The sequence below is a fragment of the Pan troglodytes genome, chromosome 3 (assembly GCF_028858775.2).
Source record: "Pan troglodytes isolate AG18354 chromosome 3, NHGRI_mPanTro3-v2.0_pri, whole genome shotgun sequence".
Lineage (NCBI taxonomy): Eukaryota > Metazoa > Chordata > Mammalia > Primates > Hominidae > Pan > Pan troglodytes.
In genome coordinates this window covers 135571415-135589733 of record NC_072401.2, presented here as the reverse complement: position 1 = coordinate 135589733, position 18319 = coordinate 135571415, and the positions used below count along the sequence as shown (strand labels likewise).

Here is an 18319-nt window from a genome sequence, read left to right as displayed (position 1 = left end):
GTGTCTTAAGCATAGGAACACTGTGGCTCTTGTAGACTCCTAATTACATAGCCTCGGGTTACCTGGAGGAGGGTGTATTATCTGGGATACCAGGCAAAGTCTCTTGCTCTCTTCCCTCTCTTTTCTCCAATCAGAAGGGATCTCTCTCTGCACTGGGCTGCCTAAAGTTTGGTAAGGGGTAATATGAGCATCTTCATGGCCACCACAGCAGACATGGCCCTGGGTCACATCTGTAGCCCATTGTTTTCCAGATCAGCAAGGTACTAAACCTTACCCAAGGCTTGTGGCCACTAATGCCTAGCTGCCACTCATTTTTATTCAAGGCCCTGGATCACTTTAAGCAGCAGGTGGTGAATCCTTCTTGGATTGGGTCCATTCCATTAGGGGAGCGAATTCCCAGGGTGGGTCTATAAACACCATGCAGGAGTGAAAACCCGGAATTGGTGCTTTATAAATCTGCTTGGTGATTTATTTTACTGTGTCGGAGTTTATACTCAAGTTTCAAGACAAAATCTTCTCTATTCTTTCTTTTTCCCCTAAAAAGGAGGCTGCCTGTGAGCTGCTCATCCTGCAATTGGGGGAGGGGTGATGCAGGCACTCTCATGGCTGCGGGCTTCTGCAGCTGGTGACACTCTGGGTCTCACTCCATATCCACTGTCTCCAAAATCAGTGCAACACCAGGGCTTGCCCAGGGACTGCAGTCTCTGTGGCCTTACTGACACTCAAATTTATTTGGGGCCCCTGGCCACGTTAGTCAGCCTATGGTGAAACTGGCTGAGACTCAAGTTTCCTCAAGTTAGGGTGGAGGATTCCTCTCTGGCCCAGTGTTGGTCTAAATGCTCCCTTTAAGTGTGCCAGCAGAATTCTGCCCTATGATAGGGTAGCACTGAGCTTTAATGAAAAGTCCCATGCTTACTCTCCCTCCCCAAAGCACACAGATTCTCTTTGTGCTGTGCTGTCTGGGCTTGAGGGAGGGGTTCTGTAGGCAATGTAAGACTGTCCTGCCTGTCGCCTTCAATGCCTCTTTTGTTGTTATTCTGTTACAGCCGGGTACTATGATTACTCATCTGATTTTCTGGTTCCTATGAAGGCGATTCCTTGCGTGGATAGTTGTTTAATTGGGTGTTCCTACAGGGGGGTGGTCACTGTTTGGCCATTGTGCTCTGCTTCTCCTGTAGAATTACCTATGTTTAATTTATTATTGAAGAAAAATTAATAGATTTAGTGTAGTCTAAGTGAACAGTGTTGTAAAGTCTACAGTAGTGCACATTAATATTGTAGGCCTTTACATTCACTCACCACTCACTCACTGAGTTGCCCACAGTAACTTTCTTTTCTATAAGCTTCATTCATGATAAGCGCCCTATACAGGTGTTCCATTTTTTTTATCTTTTATGCTCTATTTTTACTGTGCTTTTTCTATGTATCAATATGTTTAGATACACAAATACTGATCATTGTGTTACAATTACCTACAAGTATTCAATATAGTAACATGCTACGCAGATTTTAGGCTAAAAGCAATAGGCTATATCATATAGCCTGGGTGTGTTATAGGCTATACCATCTAAGTTTGTGTAAATGCACTCTATAATATCCCCAGGATGACAAAGTTGCCTAATGATGCCATTTTTCAGAACATATCCCCATCATTAAGAGGCACATGACCATATTTATATTCTGGTACTTAGTAAAATCAACCTACAGTGGATGACATCTAGCACCTAGATATAGTCTAGCAAAGCTATTATACTTTAAAACAAAGGAAAAAACATTCTTTGAGTATCCAGGCAAGAAGTTCAAGTCACTTATAAAACAAATAAAATAAGACTGATATTCAGCCTTTTCATCTGTAATGTTTTTTGCCAAAGAAAACTATTAATATGCTTAAAGTTCTAAGGAAGAAAAAGCATAACAAAAAGATTTTATGTCTGTCTAAATTGACCTTCTAGTGTAAAGGTAGACTTTAAGAATATGTCAGAATGCAAGGAATACTGTTTCCATAACTCCTACCTAGAAAATTATCTGTAGAATATAAAAACAATTGAGCTTAAAATCTGGTGCTAAACATTGAATATATGTTTATCTATAGAGAAATGACTAACAGATATAAAGAAGACAATAAAGTATCTGTAGGTTAAGTATTCTGACATTTTAGATAAAGTAACATAATCAATAGTGGTTTACAAAATTAAGAAAGTGTATGGAAAGGATAATCACTTCACTATTTACTGATAATAACTAGGAGTGAAAGATATTACTTCAAATCAGATTTGTAGGGAGATGGGGGAAGGGAATAAAAATTTCCCAGTAAAATTTAATTTCACTTACAGAGGGAAACAATAGAACTTGAAAAAGTTAGAGGACTAAGGATATTCTTCAAAAGCATTAGTATAAATGTTATAAATATAGCCATTAGTCTAGAATTGCAAAACTTTCTAAATACCAAAATATATGAGGAGAGAGAGAACAAATAAGTGACCACATAATGACATACCTTGTGTGCATAAAACATTAAAAATATAAGAGAATGGAGGCCAAATATATTAATTCTAGTGTAATGAAATGAACTTAAATCACCAGTAGAAAGAAAATTGTTTTATTGAATAAAAATGTAAAATCCAAAATTTCACTTTATATAAGTGACAGACCTGAAAAAACAACATTAAAAAGTGATAAAAATAGAAGGATGCACTGATATGTACTACTCAAATGCAATTGAAGTAAAGTAGGAGTTAAAATCTTGATATCCAAAAGTACAAAATTGATGCCAAGTAGATTATATAATGATGAAATATTTCATAAATTTAAAAACAATATTTCTCAGTGAAGCTGTAACAGCCATTAATTTGTATGCCAATAGTAATACAGCAGTGACTTTCTTTAAACACCAACTGCAGCTGCAAAAAGAACTGTACAAGGAAATTAATAAAAATAAAAATCAACACATTCTTCTTTAATCAAGGTGAATCAAGTGGACAAAAGTTTCATAAAGATATTGAAGTACTGAACATCTGTCATCAATAATTTAGATATTATATTAATATATTGAAACCTTAACCCAGATGATACTATACTTGTCTTAAGTACAGCAAAGTTATTCATAAAAATTCATCATTTTATACCACAAATGAAATATTAATACTAAAAAAAAAACTAAGAGCATTCTGTGAATTTTGAATAAAACAATAATTTGTAACAAATTTGAAAACAAAAAATTCTTCCACATGGTATTAAAATGGACAGTGTTAAACAACCCCGGGATCAAACTGGAAACAAATAAAACTACACTATTTCTCAAAATTAAAATGGGGCTTATCAGGATTTATGGGATACAGCTAAAGTAAGAATCAGAGAACATTTGACAGCATTAAATATATGCACTAATAAAAATTAGAAAAAGAATTGAATTAATATCATTTTTAAAGTTATTTTTAAAACCAACAACATATTAAACCTAAAGAAAACAGAGAGAAGAATTTGAGGGAATTGTCACCTAAATTAGAGTGTACCTCAGCACTGTTTTACATTAGTGGACTAGAGCTGTTTAAATAAACAGTATTGCTGCCTTCATGGAGCTTTCAGACGATTTGAATTTTAAAAAGGACTGGTTTGGAAAGGCAGGTTGATTACTTTTCTCTCCAGAGTTGTGTTATGGGATAACAATTTGTAACACAATATGGTCACAGTTAGACTATACAAATGCAGACTTTATTACTGAAATATTTAAGATTTATATATAGATCTAGTATTTATTAACAGGTACCCAATAAATACCCCATTCTAATATAATTTCCTTATATTTATAGTTTACACTATATTTCAGTAATTTACAGTATGTTTCAGAAAACTAATTGTTTCTCTTTCCAGAATCTATTGAAATATTATTTTTTTCCGTGCATCCACATTTGTAAGAACACTGATGGATATGATGGTTTCTGTTTCATCAATATTAATTTAAAGCTGCTGAATATCCTTGGAGAGCTAATCAAGAAGGTAGAAATTTTTCCACATTAATGTTGTCAAGTGACAGTAGATTTAAGAGGTAACGAGCACTATTTACTTAAAAAGAAAATGTTTTCCCTTATGCAATTACTGTTAGAAGAATCGTTAGCCACAACAAAAGCTCTATGAGTCAGTTAAACATATGTCTCATTCTATAATTTATACTTCTTCTTAACAGTCTGTGATCCCTTAGGTCGAGATTACTTTAGAAATACAAAGAGGACCTTAAAACTAAATAATTTCTATTATAAAATGAACATGTAAATTATCTGCTAAATTACTTGTACTTAATTAGTAATTTTGCATAATGACATACATTCTCTTTGGGTCTCTTCAGGCTCCAACAGATAACACTTTACAAATGTTGCTTAAGTTCCAATTACAGCACAAACCTTGTAGAAATGTACTATTAATCTAAATATGCAAACGTGAGCAATACTAGCATTCCTTAGACAAACTGTAATTCAACATTTCTGCTAAAGGGTACCTTGGCTCATTTTGAATTCAATGCTTTTTATGTTATTGTTTCTTACTTAGAAACTAAGAGCTATCCATTTTTAAAAGTTTGTAGGTGAATAACATAGTGTACAATTATTAGAGTTAGCTCATTTGACTTTTAGTGTAGAAATTCAGATTACAAAAATATTTATCTTCTGATTTAAATGCTGTGGTTTTTTGGTAGTTAATGATAAAATAACCATGGAAGACAGCTACTAGTACTATCACTGCAGTGTTCTGGCTGAATTGTTCTAATCTTGTCATAATAACTTTGGGTTTTAAATGATTATATGTAATTCACTTAGAGGAACAGTACATTTATTTCAAATAAAATGATGAAAATAAAAATTATTTATTTCTTTAACAAATATTTATTGAATAATTACAATGTATAGAGGATAGAGCAATGGGGAAGATAGACATAGATCTCTCTCAGAAGTTTACATTCAGACTGTGTGTATATGAGAGCATGTTTTGTACATGACTCTGTGTGTGTGTGTGTGTGTGTGTGTGTGTGAATTGGGAGAGAAATAATGATTAGAAGTTGATTAGAAATAGATAATGTGTGTTGGGGGAGAGAAAGAAGGAATAGGAAAATAGACAACCTATTATCAGAGTTTGTAAGAAAAATAAAGTTATGTAATAGACAAATGACTTGAATAAGAAGTCTACTTTAAATATAGCCTTCCATTTTACACAGAAATATAAAATAAATTTTACATAGCTTTCATCCCTGTCAAATTAAAGTACTGGATAAATTATATGGAGATTGTATTTTGCTTTCTTTGAAATGTAATCTAGAGTGGTTCAATGTTTTGGAAAATCATGTCACCTCTGGCAATACCATTTATGCCATATGAATTGTCATTTCAGCTTCTACGCTGACATCACTAGCATCATTTTGTGATAGCATTTGTATAATAATGGTGATTTTGACTCTATTTAAGAATGTTAAATATAAAGAAAAAACATCTACAATATTCGGTTGAAGTTTTGCTATAGTGTTTTATCACTTTACCTGAAAATTAATATCATGAATGTAATCTACCAACTTCTTTTTCAAATTAAGCAACAAAAATGTTAAGATTAAATGCAAAGTTTAAAAAGAAGTACAGTAGCTCACATAATCCTGAAACTTAAGAAATTTTAAAAAATTTTAAAAATTAAAAAATTCTACTGTCATTAGAATGTTTAAAAACACTTAAATTCAGAATGAGCAAGGTTTCTTTTATATATAAAGTACAAATAATGCAAAATATTAATATGATGAACCACACAACACTGGAGAAAAAAATAATCTTACCAGCCAAATGTGAAGTTTTAAAAGGGAGTAATTTATTCTTCTGATTGTCCAAAGGCAATGTTTATAGAGGAATCAATGAGAAGGTAAAATATTAGGTATATAATAAACTGCAAATCATATGTAAAATTCAAAAGGATAGGGGAGATGTTATTTATTTATTTTTTAAACAGAGTCTGGCTCTGTTGCCCAGGCTGGAGGTCAGTGGCAGGATCTCAGCTCACTGCAACCTCTGCCTCCAGGGTTCAAACAATTCTCGTGCCTCAGCCTCCCAAGTAGCTGGGACTACAGGCGTGCGCCACCACGCCTAGCTAATTTTTGTATTTTTAGTAGAGATGAGGCTTTGGCGTGTTGCCCAGGCTGATCTCAAACTCCTGAGCTCAGGCAGTCTGCCTAAATATGGATATAGGTAAGATTGAAGTAGAATTTCTTATAAAAAATATTTCATAATATTTTATTTAAAGATACCAATTTTCTATGGAGTCAATGTTTCCTATAAGAATACATTTAAACTTTCACATAGATAATAAAATAGATTATCTTTACTGAGTGATTTTTCTTGGTTCCTTGATCCCAATTTAGCTCCTTTAGGGACGCGTTTCATTTATAAAGACAAGACAGGATTCACCACCTTCCTTTTTCCTCTTTGGAATTGTTTGAAATTTTAAAATCCTCTCCTAATTTATTGTGTAATAATCTTAGCTATGTAGCCTTTAAAACATGCAGAAAGTAGCAAAAGCTCATTAAGAGTAAAGATATTTGTAAAGTGAGACCCTGTCTCTACAAAAAAAAAAAAAAAAAAAAACTAGGCATAGGGGCACATGCCAGTAGTCCCAGCTACTCTGGAGGCTGAGGCAAGAGTATTGCTTGAGCCAGGAGTTCAAGCCTGCTTTGAGCTAGCATCACACCACTGCACTCCAGCATGGACTACAGATCAAGACTCTATCTTAAGAAAATAAAAAAATAAAGAAAGAAAGAATAAATATGCTTGTGTTTAAACAAAACAGAATACTGAATGTGGGGAGGAAAAGTATCCAAAAATATACGGCCTTTAGCTAAGGTGACCCTTATTCACATTAAATAAATAATATCACGTGAACAATTAAATAAATTTTGAAAATAAAATCTTTCACTGTCAAACTCAAAATTGTGATTTGTTTTTGACTTAGAGTAAATATTATTTCTTGTAACCTTTATGGGCATTTGCATGGAAAATATTCTTGGTCTATTGGTATATTTAAAATATATATATATATATATATATATATATATATATATATATACACACATACTTGAAAAACCAGCATCTGAACATTATATCCAAGCATTAACAGTGATGACTCGGCAAACTAAAACACTATGAAGGCAGAATGACAGAAGAGTGATGAATTTTATATTGCGATTAATACCTTATTTATACTCAATATGAAAGACACAGTTCTAAAAAAATAGAGACAAGCTATAATGAAAATGAGTTGAAAGGAATTCCATTATGTTTGGATGTTTATCCCCAATGTGATCACTCTCAAATGTGATCCCCAGTGTTAGAGGTGGAGCCTCATGGAAAGTGTTTGTGTCATGGGAGCAGATCTCACATGACTAGATTAACCTTTCTAGTGTGAGAGGTGAGTGAGTTCTTGGTCTATTAGTTCCTTCCAGAGCTTGTTGTTAAAAATAAGCTAGCATCACCCCTCTCCTACTCTCTTGCTTCCTCTTTTACTATGTGATCTCTGCACACACGGCCTCCCCTTTTCCTTCTACCATGAGTGGAGGCAATCTGAGACCCTCACCAGGAGCAATTCTGATGCCATGCTTCTTGTACATACTGGAGAAGTGTGAGCCAAATAAAACCTTTTTGCTTTATAAATTACCCAGCCTCAGATATTTCTTTATAGCAACATAAAACAGACTAATGCAGTAAATCTGTACCAAAGGAGGGATGGTGTAAAGATACCTGAAAATGTGGAAGCAGCTTTGAAACTGGGCAATGGGGAGAGGTTGGAAGCGTTTGGAGGGCATAAGCTGTAAGCCCCTCTGTCTTCCACATGGTATTGAGTCTGCAGATGCCCAGAATGCAGGAGTGCTGGAGGCTTGGTAACATTCACCTAGGTTTCGGAGGATATATCCTCAGGCAGAAGCCTGCCACAGAGGCAGAACCACTGTAGACAGTACTCACCAGGGCTTTGCTTAGTGGAGCTGTGGAAATGGGGCCACTGCCTTAAATTTTATTAATTTTAAACAGTCAATTTTTCCATATATTTAAGAAGGAAATCTCCAGGATCTTACATGAAATTATTCAAAAAACCTAGAGTTAAAATATACTTTCCTAACATACTTTATAATGTAACATATTCTTAACACTAAAACCTGAAAATAATATTGAAATATATTAATAGTCAATATCTCTCATAGCTATAGAAAGTAAAAGCTTAAACAAAAATATTATTACAACAGGAAGTTCATTTTTATCAAAAGAAACATTAAGAAAAAAGAGTGTAAACCACAGGAGAAAAATAGTTACAATGAATATCTCTAACAAAAGACCTGATTTCAGATTATATAAGGCACTTCTATAAATCAATAAATAAAGGAATGACAATCCATTAGAAAATCGGACAAAAAACTTGAAAAGCTGCTCAAAAATAATAATATCTAAATTGATATGGACATAAAATGGAAATTCAGTAAAAATATAAAAATGTGTTACATTATTTTTTGCAAAAAATTTTAACTGATAATATAGTTTTTAATTTCATGATGGGAATTTACCAGGAATATTCTTATATTATAATAAGCTTTAATTAACTTACCATTTTACATATTTTTCTGTTGTCCAATTTTTGCTTTGTCATTTCTAAGTATTTTAAATTTGCTATGAAAATGGTAACATATATTATATTCTAGAAATACATGATAAAATTTTACAACTTTGATGTGTCCCCACTAATAGTTAATTCTATTCTCTTTATTTTGAGTTAATAAAATAAATAATTGGCAAAACATTAGAAAAGATAAGATGAAATGTACTATTTAAATGTAGGTATTCTGACAATTTTGTATGTGTTGATGGAGTAGATAGATATTGTTAGGATATAAATGACTTTATATTATAAGTTACCGTTCTGAAATAAAATGATCAGAAAGAATATTTAATGAACATTGTTTATATCAGGAAAAGTTTTCCACACCTCTCTATTCTATTCTTAAGACATTATAATATGATCGTTTTGATGAACAACACCAACAAAAATTTAGTAAAGCAATATTTACGAAGTGCTGAGAAAATTGTAACCATGTTTTGGGATATAATGGTTAGCATGTGCAACTATGAGATTTTAATTTTGTGTTCTTTTTATTTTTTATTTTTAACCATAATACATATACAGTAAAGTATGTAGTGTATACAGTGCTCCATGTTTTTAACATAAATGCCTGTGTAATCACAAACAGGTCAAGAACAAGGGATTGCCTGCCTTTCAGAAATTTATTTTATTTCCCTTCCAATTCTAGCCTCCCTTTCCCCAAAATAAGCACTATCTTGAATTCTAACACAATACTATACTTCTGGCTACTTTATACTTTATGTAAACTGAATTATATAGTATGTATTCATTTGGGTCTGACTTCAGTCACTTTACATGTTTGTGTAATCCATTCTATTTTTGTATGAAGTTTTACTTTGGTTCATGTATTTTCATGGCTGTATCATGTTTCGTTTATTAATATACCAAAATTTGTATGTCTTTTTAACTGCTGATAGACATTTGAGATATTTTGAGTTTATACTAGCATAAAAAATGTTACTAAAAACATTCTGGATAGTGAACTTGTTATGTATCTGCATGTGCTTCAATTGTGTTAGGATTTAATTAATTAATCAAACTCCATTGCTAACTTTAACACAAATCCCATGAGTTGAAGAATGCCAAGGGTGGGGGAGGTTTCATATTTTGGGTTGGAACGTGGAAAATCTTTGTACCAGGAGTCCAGGTGAACCTAAATAGCATGGCCATTATAGCATGATCTTTCTTGAAATTGGCTTAATCAAATTAATTGATCTTTTCATACACCCACAAAGTAGGAATCTAATTTTTTTAAAGTGAAATTTGCATTCTCTATCAAAATTACCAGCAATGTTATCATCACATGTATATTTGACTCAAGAACTGAAGTAGAAATTAATACTACAGATATATCTGGATAATTCAACAAAGACATACTGCATATTTATTAATTATAGCATTGCTAAAAATGCCATATAATATGCAGGGCACGGTGGCTCATGCCTGTAATCCCAGCACTTTGGGAGGCCAAGGCAGGTGGATCAAGTGAGATCAGGAGTTTGAGACCAGCCTGGCCAACATGGTGAAACCTTGTCTCTACTAAAAATACAAAAATGAGCCTAGCGTGGTGGTGGGCACCTGTAATCCCAGCTACTTGAGAGGCTGAGGCAGGGAGAATCGCTTGAACCCGGGAGGCGGAGGTTGCAGTGAGCCGAGATCGTGCCATTGCACTCCAGCCTAGGTGACAGAGTGAGACTCTGTCTCAAAAAAAAAAAAAAGACATAATAAAACCAAGAACCAAAAATGATAAAAGAATAAAAGAACAGAAAACAGCAAAAATGGTTTGTCCTTGGTTACTGTATAACCAAGCAGAACTGGTAAATATTCCTGGGCCCAATATGGATTCCCTCTTCCTGCAATAGATATTGCCATGCCTGAATGCTAACCAATTAGCAGTAGAGAATAAACTTTAGCCCTAAGTATTGCTACCATCCCTTGAAAAGCTCACCTAGCCACTGTGTGATATATTGATTACATTGGATCCTTTTCACCCTTAAGTAGTAAATAATTTACCTATACTGGATTCATATATTCACATACTCTTTAAAGTTCTCCTTAGCTTGACTAAATTTTAGATGGATTTCTTTCTTCTGACTATGAACACCTGACTTGCCTAGTCGTATAGCATTTGCTGCGGAAACCTTTCCATTGTGTATTCTTTTCCTGTCACTTTGAAATGTATGTAAATCTCCTGACCCTTGCCAGTTGTATAATCCAAGAAATGTCTTTTTCAAGGACCTGGGAACAATTTCTTTGAAATGTAAACATCAAAGGAGCTGGAACCCCTATCTGCTAATCTCCATGGGAGGGTAGGAGCCTGTTTTCAATGGGCAACGATTAGTAAACCGATAGCATAATCACAGAGAAAAATATTTAGAAACTCAGGAATAGATCAATGTGCTAGACACATGCCGTTGATCAACCCCAGCCTCAAAGTCCTCCAATATTTTTTCGCTAGTTCATTCCAGTGTTTAAAAGTTCTCCCATCTTTTTTACAGTGGAGTTCAGCTTCCTTTCTTATTGCAATCTTCTTGAATTAAACAGTCTTCTTTGCGTGTTTAACTTTATCTGGCTTAATTTTTGCTTTGACTTGGGAACAGGTATGTGTTTTCCTTCTCTTTCTGCAGTGCCTTAACCAGCAATTCTACTCAAAGGCTAACACATTGACTGATTAATTATCTTGAACAGTGCTTTGGAACAAGCAGTACTCAATATAGCAAAGGTAGTGCAACAATGAATAAAATGCCCCTAGAATCCTTTGGACTGAATATATTTCTGATACATAGAATGCCTATGGCTCAGTGTTTTCTCACCATTGTACCCAGTGATGCAATTGAGAATATTTTTGCTTTTTTGAGCAATTTTTGGCCTTCTGGACCTCTTCTAGGTCTTTGTTATGAGGGGAGGGACACTTTTACCCAAGAACATATTAAAGATACTACCAAAAAAAATTATTCATTCAACTAATTTTGAGCTCCTTATGTCATTCAACTTATTTTGAGCTCCTTATGTCATTAAAACAGCACACAAAAAAGGAGTTAGTATACTGGCAGGGATAACAGACCATAATTTTTATGAGAAGGTGGGGTTGTTGCTGTGCAATGAGGGTAGAAGGAACTATGTCTGTAGTTAAAACAATTCCTTGGGTTATCTCAGTGCTTCCATTAAATCAAAATCTTAAATGGCAATTGCATAAGACACAATCTGACAAAGCAATTGGTAACCAAAGGTTTGGAACCTTCAGGCATGAAAGTATAATTTGTCACACTGGGAAAGTACTCTGGACTAGCTGAACTGCTGACACAAGTTGAGGGAAATCTGATAGGAGCAGTAAAAGATGGATATAAAGAATATCAGCTGTGGCCAGACTCAGGACCCACTAAAAAAGCAGAGCTAAAGCTTGACCTACTCTCCATCATCCTGTAATTTGTTGGTTTTGTTTGTGTTTTAAAAAATTTTTGACCATCCCTTAAAAAGGGATATTCCATAAATAACATTAAGGGATATACCATAAATAACATTAAATAAACTATGAATTTAATTTAGAGCCTGAGGGGGTTCTGAGCAATTTAAGGTAAAGATAGGAGTATTCATAGCAAAGCCTTGCCCAAATACTTGGAATGGTTCAGTAAATTATGGCTAATTTCCAAGTATCAATCTCTGTGTTTCTGTGTCTGATGACTTGTTCTGACAGCACAGAAGGCTGCTCTCTGTGCATTGTGAGTGCTGGGAATGAATGGGTTATGGAATTCACACCACTCTAGGGGCAGTCTTCAAATAATCATCTTGGGAAATAATACATAAATATACCAGCTCCTGTGCCTCTCAAGTGAGATTATGAAGTGTGACTTTGTGCCATTTTCCAGAGTTTCTCAATGGGACTAAGTTCCAGGTATCCACTGTGATAGCTGATTGTAATGCATCCTTTATGACTGCCTTTTCTTCCCTATCATTTTTCCACATCTCCAACAATGACATTTGAAATTCAAACCAATTAATTGCATTCAAACACTTATTTTAACATCTTCTTCTAGGAAAAAACAACAACAACAACAACACACACACACACACACTGTAATTTCTGACCATTGACTAACAAAAGAGGGGGTAATTTCTAAATCCTCATGTTATGGACAGTGGTAGTCATCTGTATAATTTGTTTTAAGATAGAATAGCATTTCAAGAATAAATTGAATTTACTTGTCTTTCTTTTAGTTCATGAATATATGTAATGAATGTGTGGTTTATAAGTAAATTTATACAAATGTTATCTCCTATACAATAAACCCCTTGATCACACATTTGACTTCAGTTACCCAGATAAATTTCACACGTCTCCTCAAAAATAAATATTAGCAAAATAGTTAATTTTTTTGATAGTTTTTGTAGGATCATCTTTAAGTTAAATTAAAGGAAGTTTAAACATCATGCAGGATTTGTTGATAAACATTGCCTTTACTTTAAATCCAAACTGAAACTAAGACTCAAGGGAGAATATTTTCTACTTATTATTTCTATAACATTTAAAAAATTAAAATTGACAAACAATTGAGTTCAAATTTTTAAATTTGGCCAGCATGTGATTAAAAATACAAAACTATGAGTTGTTGCTTTCTAACACAAGCTGAAATTTGTAGTTTAAATATGAATGAAATAAACAGCTCAAATCAGTTATCTGAGAAATGCTGATGTATGGAAAGAAAGTGTATTATTTTGTTATGATAATGCTTTCCTTGTATTTCTATCAAGATAAAAATAAAGTACACTTCACTGATTGGATTAACATGTTTCTGGCTTTTGATAGTGACAGGAGACAGACAAATTCCTAAGTAGACAAGACTGGGTCCCCAGTGAAACTCGACCTTCAAGCCAAGGGTAGATTAAAGCCTGAAAAACTGAGGTGCCTGTTCCAGATACAGTCCATGACTTGAGTGAGAACTTCCATCGCCATCTTACTCACTCTCTCTAGATTGGTTCCTTCTGAATGATGCCTTGTAACCAATCAAATGGTGCTTTTTCCAAGACCACCCATGGACCAATCAGCACACACTCCCTTATTCTAAGCCCATAAAAACCCTGGACTCAGCCTCACAAACAACTATTGGGTACCCTCTTGATTCTGAGAGCTTTCTTTCTGTCACCCAATAAAATTCTACTCTGCCTTACTCACTCCTCAGTGTCCATGTACCTTATTCCTCTTAGTCACAGGACAAGAATCCAAAACTCACCAAACTGCAGGAGCAAAAGATCTGTAACACTCCTGCTTGCTGAGCTGCTGGCGGTGGTAGTAAAAGAGCTGAAATATTTCCTATTGCTGCTTGTCAGGCAACAAGAGAGAAGAAGCTGCTGGGCGCCATTTTTTCTCATTCTCCAAACTAAGGGAGTGAAAAAGCCATATCATTTGTATTTGATAAATTATTATTTTGTAATCATTTCTTATATAGAAAAAATCGTTAAAAATCACTGTATTGAATTTTTTATTCAAATTGCATCTTTTATTCACTTTATATTTTTATTATTCTATCATAAGTAATATGGACATTAGACATGAGAATGTATAAACTTGAAATATAGATATTCTCATTATATTATTTTGCTAATAAATTTAGTATGTTAATAAATGATACACAAAGCCAAAATAAACCCAAAACAAAAAGTATCAGAATTTTGTTCAACATGAGTAAATAAAATATACATGTACATTTTACTAATTTTATTATCCAAATATAAAAGCATTTGTTTAATACAAAACAAATCCACAACTATATATTAATATCTTATAAAAGGATAGATACTGACTTGTCCATAACTGGATGTATAAATATCAAATTACCACTGCCATATTCAACACATAGTGAGGTGAGCGTTTAGGACCATTTTTAAAATAATTTTTACACTATTCAGTTTAAACTTTCAAGATTAAATGTTATCAAATGTCTAATAGCAGGGATATGCTTGTTTGATATAGTGGGTGTAATGAATATTTATTATAGGCCTCAAGAATTATATTGCCTGTGAAATTCTAGAAAAACATGTTATTTATTTTATATAAACATTTTAGAGAGTACTAGGAATCTTCTTTTCATCAATATTAGTGTAATTTTCTAGCAAGTCTCAGAGACCAAATGAAAAACTTTATTGTGGCCCTTATGTACTTTTCTCCCATGACCTTTAGAGACCTCTCTGATTACTAGCATAACATTTTCTCACCTCTTAGGTCCCATTTACCCTTCAATAGCCTCATTTACATTTCACTTACTCACTCAGCAATACTGAAGAGCTTCATAGAAAGAAAATATGTATATGGACAGAAAAACTAAGCAATAGTTCTAGATTTGTCTGTGTGTGGGAAGCGGGGTTTAATATCATTATTTTCATTCATATCAACATCCTTCTGAGGCTTACCACTTTTCTTTTATTCGCTGTTCATGTTAGCCTAGATTTCTCATAGTTTTTATTTCCCAATCTTTTTCTTTTCCAAATAGGAGTAAAGTCTGTAATTAGTTTTATTTGGTTTCCTTTCTTTCTAAATCTTTTGTTACATTCAAACAGTATTTATTTATTGTTATAAATAACAGAATATCATGGGAATCATTTTGCTAACATCTTAAACTGACTGTCAGATAGGTTCATCAAGTCACCAGAGTGTAGTATTATTTTCAATAACAAAAACTGCAATTACTTTTGCACCAACCTATAATTAAGTACTAATTACACTCAGGAAAGACCAAGCAATTTACTTATTTGGGTCTGCAAACACTTGAACGTACTATAGAAAGTTACATCACTGATGTTGGAATCATTTCAGATAACTTCAGACTGCCTCCTTGTAGTTATTTCATGTTTTGTCCTTCACAAAAGTTTTAATTAGATGGATGAAAGTTGGTTCACAAATCATAAACAAGGAAAAAGAAGTCAGCATGAATTTTTACACAAATTAGGGCAGAATGATTCAGATTGGAAAAGGAAATAAATAACTAAAAAATGCATTTTAGATTAAAAATAATTTTAATGTAACTGTATTGAGATGTGCAAATATACTTTGAAAACTGTCTGATGAAAATAGATCTAAAGGCAAATCCTGAATAACAGCAGGGTCCCAAGTATAATAGAAAAGTCAATGAGAAAAATAATTATAGCTGTAAATCCACTAGTTTATAGTAGGTTTAAAGAAACATTTCTTTCACATAAAAAGACTGAACGGTTTTTGTTTTTTTTTTAACCTGGTAGGCAATGGCTTAGAGAAAGCTCATTAAGCTGTTTTATTTTTTTCTGTGTCCCTGCTTCAGTCGGATGACAATTTAATTATGAATATGATTTATGACATCAATAGATACATATTAAAAGTAAATTTGTGTCTTTTAAAGTGTAGTTTGTAAAATGGATTGGTTTGATGGTGGGTGATAAATACACAGAGATTATTTAATAGATGTGTTTGCCTATTGAAAATCCAAGTAAAGATTGTATTTCATGTGCTAGAAAATAGATAGGTATAGGGAATAATGATAAGGAAGTTAATATTTTGCCTACCACAATTATTCAGTTGAACTTCTTTCTTTCTTTTGCAAAGGTATTGCTAGCTTGTGTCAACTGATTCTGATGGTCAAATATTTTTATAAATACCTTCAGGAGATTTCATAGTGATCTTAAAAACTAAAAGAAAAAGGTACTATAACAAGTTTTAGAACAAGTAAGTCTTGAATTCTGATATGACATGGCATCCAAATCTTGTACTATTTCAGCCTTTGACTGAGTGGTTACCTTAAGGGATTAAGGCATATGATCTTTTCAAAATAAAATCAATTGTCATCAGAAGATCTATTTTGCATATTTCTTTTAGAACATTTCAGTTGTCATAAGTAAAATATGCAGGTGAAATGTATAAATAATAAAAGTAGAGACATTAAAATCCAAGCCTTTCTATTTTCATAGTGGTAAAAAACAGAGATCACTATAAAATAGAAATTTAGCCATGTCTGTAAAATTCCAGGAAAGTAATTAAAGTTACTTTAAAAAGTTTCATTTTTTTATCATAATTATTAAAAACGTTTGAAGTTTTTCTTATAATTTAGGTGATTAATACATATTGTTCTTATAAACTCTAATTGGCTTAGAACTGAGTTATGGGGATTGCTTTTTTCCTTACTGTTGATTTTATTTAGTTTATTTGTTTTATCTCATTTAAAACACTAGAGGATGGAAAGACGTGAGGAAATTATGCCTGGGAATGTTTGTTTAGAAATAAAAATATAATCAGTAACTTTAGATGTGGTGATCTTAACACATTGTGACATAATAAGAAATATATATTTGGTCCTTTCCCCCATTTCTTGACACAGACCTCCTAAAACTTTTGTAATTTTCTGAGTAATGGGGATAATAGGTGCATCTTACACAAAGGTCCTAAATCCCTTGGAGCTTCCTGTGTGATGGGAATGTCTTTTGTCCTAATGACATAACTCCTGGTGGGCTCTTAGATAACTCAAGATGGGGGTTAGACACTAGAAGAACCAAGCCTTTCATAGCAGCAGGAGGCAGACAAATCTTAGGCAGACAGAGGCAGGTCCCCAGTGAAACCACACCTTCAAGCCAAAAACAGCCTGAAGCCTGAAAGCCCAGGCTGCTGGTTCCAGATGAAACCCACGACCAAGAGTGAAAATTTATATTTCTGTTTGCCCACTCTTTCCTAACTGGTTATTTCTGACTTAATGCTTTTCAACCAATTGAATGTTACATTTCCCAGTGCTTCCTATGGCCGGCACCTCCCCCATTCTGGGGCTATAAAAACCTCAGACTTAGCCACATTTTGGGGAGGCTACCCGACTTTTGGTAGGGGATGCCCAACTCAGGTCCACCTCTCACTGAGATCTGATTCATCACTCAATAAAACTCTTCATCTTGCTCACCTGCCAGATGTCAGTTTAACCTTATTCCTCCTTGAATGTGGGACAAGAACTCAGGCCCCTCCAAACAGTAAGTGTGAACAGAGCTATAACCCTGTACCACTCCCCTCTTGCTGGTGGAGCAATGGGAGATTGAGCCGCTGGGCACCATGCACCCTCATTTATAAGGCTGCAGATGGCTGAAAGAGCTGTTAACACTCTGTAACACCTGCTTTGGGGCTTCAGGGTGGCTGGCATCCTCGAGGTTTTCAGGCTTAGAACTTTTAGCTCCAGCACCATTCTCTAGGGAAGAGTGATAGCCTGAAGATTGAATTGATAATCCATCATACTTATGTGATAAAGCCGTCATAAAAATCCCAAAGCATGGGATTTGGAAAGCTTCTGTATTGGTGAATGCATCTCCATGATGGGTGGTGGCATATCCCAACTACACAAGAACAGAAGCTCCTGTGTTTGGGAATTTTGGACCTCATGCTATGTACCTTTTCATCTGGAGATCATTTATATCTTTTTATAATGTACTTTATGATAAACTGGCAAACATAAGTAAAGTGTTTCCCTGACTTTTATGAGCTATTATAGTAAATCATCAAAAATGAGGAGGGGATTGTTGGAAACCCCAACTTATAGCCAAGTCTGAAAAAAGTGTGAGTGTCCTAGTCAACCATTTCTAGTGACTAGAATCTGAAATGGGAGAAGTAGTGTGGCACTATGGAATCTACACTGACTCTGGGTGGTTAGTGGCAGAATTGAACTAAACTGTAGGACAC

The 18319-nt window shown here is 33.9% G+C and overlaps 1 protein-coding gene across 2 annotated transcripts in view; it reads left to right on the top strand.

The window, feature by feature from the left end:
- The window catches only part of PABPC4L (poly(A) binding protein cytoplasmic 4 like), a 152610-nt gene that overhangs the window by 41201 nt on the left and 93090 nt on the right, over nucleotides 1–18319 (top strand). Inside the window, exon 3 of one of the 2 annotated variants that reach the window (XR_008547621.2) lies at nucleotides 3871–5785. The exons of the other annotated variant lie outside the window; for it this stretch is intronic. The gene's annotated coding sequence lies outside the window, so the exon portion shown is untranslated. Of the gene's footprint in view, nucleotides 1–3870; nucleotides 5786–18319 lie in introns of those variants that run through there. 2 annotated transcript variants of the gene reach the window in all.